Raw genomic sequence first — 3763 nt, forward strand, 5'->3', positions numbered from 1 at the left:
ACAGTGGATACCTGGCCACAGCAACATCCCAGGAAACGACAGAGCAGATACCACAGCCAAGAAGGATGCATCACAAACGCAACCTCAGAACCCAGTATCACAACAGATAGTCAGGAACATCATCAAATTGCAATACTAGGGTACCGTGGCTGAATGGGTGGGCATTGGCAAAACTGGACGAGCTGTATTTGCACACATGACTGCTCCCAACTCAAAAGACGCTCTAAATTCCCTGAGTAGAAGAGAATGAGGCACTATCGTTCACCTGCAAACACAACATCCAACTGAATTCCTACCTAAATAGGATCCTCAAGGACACCCCACCTGACTACCCGTTGTGTGACTGCCAGGATGAAACAGTATCACACCATCTCTTTACCTGCCCTGCACTAAACGACCTGCGTTCAGGGGCGGCTCGTCCATAGAACACGGCCGTGCACTGCCGCCTAAATTATTGTAATGTGCACAATATCCACATAGAGAAAATAAAAAATACTTTTACGTCCACTATCCAATCAATTTTCCATACAAGATCCTCGCCATCGCCTAATCTGTCATTAGAAGATCTCTAGCACTCTACAACATATTTCATATACCTAATCAAGTTCTCGTGCTTCCCCCAAGTAATAAATAGTATGTTCACTGAAGGTAATCTTACTAGAAAAATGTTCTATGGGCTGACCCAACAACGATGACGTTTAGAGAAAGTTTCATAGTACATAACTAATTAATAAGGCGGCACAATCTCAATGTGCACCAGCCGAACAAAGCTCTTAGAGGCAGTCTAAAAATAACATCACAACACCAACGAAATTGCTGCAAAGGAGGCCTGTAACAGACATAATAGTCAATCAGATTGTTGACCGTTTTCTGAAGCAAAATAAAATCAATACACTATACGTTGTCGACCCCTCCAATGCCCAGGACTATCAAAAGTCGTTTCTTACAGGTTTTTTTTGGTTGTATATGCCTAGCAGAGAGCTACTCAGTTTCGCATACAATCAAGGAACAAACATAATGAGAAATATTATATTGCAAAGAAACATTTAAGTCTACTCCGTGTCGTGCAATCTAGGGCCTTTATTCAACTCTGAAGAACTACAAACTCGACACAACATACATCTCATTTACCATGCCCTTGACTATTTTAAAGCTGCTTTAAGTTAATTGTGCACGCCCACTTTTTAGACTCACGAACCGCCCCTGCGAGCGTTGTACCTACCTACCTGCCTCCCCAGATATTGGACAGCGGCAGAACGCAGCTCTTAAAAACCAGTAAATTCAATGCCATATCAAAGGCCGAAGGGCTAGAATCCAGATGGCCGCTAGATAGGAAAGATAAAGTAACTGTTTGGATTCCTAAATTATGCACGTATACAATTATAATGATTCCGACTTCATAAAGAGAAGTCGACAGTGTAGACTGTAGAGTTGTCTGGTAGCGATTTTCACGCGCCTTCTGACGTCACCCTATATCCACGTGCACTCTGGCATGATTCTACGTCTGCGGACGACACTGACTGGGGTACACCAATGGGGACCGGGGTGCATAAACTAGATCTAGTCCTTGCTCGTATCTGGTCCATTTTACAACAGTAGTTGCTCCGCTCGTTCACAGAATCGATACTTCTAAAAACAAAATAAATGCCTTTCTGATTACAGGATAGCCTATCACACTGCTGCAAAGAGGACAGAATGGCAATTATTTTTGGAAGTATCGATTCTGTAATAAAATGCTATTATGAAGTCGGCCCAGAAACGGGTTCTCCCGGAAAGACGTGAGCGCCAACACAGAAATTGTCATGCAAGAGCTGGGGAAACAGCTCGATATACGGGCCAAAGACGGTCCGTTCTTGCCCTAAAAAGTGTTGTCGTGGGCCAGAGATTTTTGTTGAGTAATCGCAAATATATTTGAAAGGATATATATAGTGAGAAGTCTCAGTGATGAAAGCCATCTACTCTCGAGAAAACTTGGACAAGACTTCTCAGTTTCTTGTGCTACTCTTCCTTGTTTTGTCCAGTTTCTAGACAGGTAAGGAAAATATTTCATCATTTTTTAAAACAATTACATAAGAGAGGAATTGTTAAACAGAAGAAGAAAATATTTCTCCGTTATTGTTACAATTACACCAGATATGAATTGAAAGACAAGTGAGGAAAAAGACATTAAAGTTACCCTTTTAATTTCATAACGATTTAAAAATACAGCTGAAAAGAATTTCTATAATAATATAGATTAGGAAACCCCCCCCCCCCCATTAACGTTAAACCTTGAATTTCATCATGATTTAAAAGTACTTTTGAAAAAAAAACTTACTTGTATCGCCCAGTGGCATCAGTTTTGATTTTGCCTTTGCTGTAACATAATATGATTTCTATAACTATTTGATGCCTATAAGTTAAAGTGGTTCATTATATCACATCTTATCGTGTTCATCATGCAGGATTTCCAACCCTAGGAAAACACTCCGTCAAAAATTCAACCCAAGTTGTATGTAATGAACAGTGTTTCAAAAGAATTGTTTTATTAAAAAAAAATACAACCAGACACAATTAATTTTTAAAAAAAATTGAATTTTTCCTTCAAGAATGTGTCATCTGTCTAGACCAGGAGCCCCCAAAGTTTTTTCAAAGTGGGCCAAATAACTGAGAGAATGGCGAGGGAGGCGGGTCGGATATTTATTGAATTTGCTTAATACAATACGCCAAAGTATTGAATGAACTCAGAGCCTGTATACTTTAATCTGGGTTGAGCGCTATATAAATGTCATTTATTATTATTATCATTATTATTATTATTATTATTATTATTATTATTATTATTATTATTATAGACTATTTATCATGTTGAAGCCAAGAAAGAGTGTGATACAACAGCTAGAAGTTATGAAGTCAATGTCTGACGATGACCAATGTATCTGCAGAGGAGAATTTCTTCTTTTTTTTTTTTTTTTGTAAAGCGACAAAGAAGAGTAAAAGGTTTAAGTGACTTGTGGCATTTGTCGTGGACGATGAGACCCAATTCTTGCAGAGAAAAGTTTGTCGCATTTTGAACATTGAAATGCTCCACTTCCCTTTGTGGATGTGCACAGCTCAGCATCAAGTCTATTAAGTAACTAGACTTCGGCAGCCACTAGGGGAACATTAAAAGTTTCCTACAAGCTGACGATGTTTAGAGTGTCCCGCCCGCTCATATGACCTTATGCAGTTGCGAGCACCGTAAAACACTTACTCTCATCCCCCCCCCAACAAAACTACAACAACAACAACAGCAACAACAAAACAACAACAACAACAACAACAACAACAACAACAACAAAACACCCCCCCAAAAAAAACAACAAAAAAACCCCAACATGATTTAACGTTTTTGGTGGCTGGGTCTCGAGCGCTCTACAAACACAGACATCTTCTCTCCCCTCACGTTGGCATGGCGATGGGTCAGACAAACAGACCTCGCGGGCCGGATCTGGCCTGTAGACCGTAGTTTGATGTCCCCTGGGCCTCTTTTAGGCAGAGATAGCTCGTTCATGGATTCACTGTGTAAGCAAAAAAGACCCCCAGCTCATGCAAAATATACATCAAGAAATTGTGACAGGTCGAAATTTTGGCCTGCAAAAATCAGTGCAGAAAAACAACTTTTGTTATCTACGGCGGGAAATCTCGGGTCTTTTGTACCCACCAGACAGTCAACTTTACAGAGACAAGAGCGGGTGTTTTTTTCAGACCTGGTCAGATGATAATGGAGGGGGGAGTGTGTGTG

General features: G+C 40.3%; 1 protein-coding gene across 1 annotated transcript in view; it reads left to right on the top strand.

Moving 5' to 3' along the window:
* The first annotated feature begins 1779 nt into the window (after positions 1–1779).
* Positions 1780–3763, top strand: part of LOC101848443 (prostaglandin reductase 1) — a 9853-nt gene continuing 7869 nt past the window's right edge. The window contains exon 1 of the mRNA XM_035970788.1: positions 1780–2032. The gene's annotated coding sequence lies outside the window, so the exon portion shown is untranslated. The remainder of the gene's footprint in view (positions 2033–3763) is intronic.

This window comes from Aplysia californica, unplaced genomic scaffold, assembly GCF_000002075.1.
Source record: "Aplysia californica isolate F4 #8 unplaced genomic scaffold, AplCal3.0 scaffold00320, whole genome shotgun sequence".
NCBI classification, from domain to species: Eukaryota; Metazoa; Mollusca; class Gastropoda; order Aplysiida; family Aplysiidae; genus Aplysia; species Aplysia californica.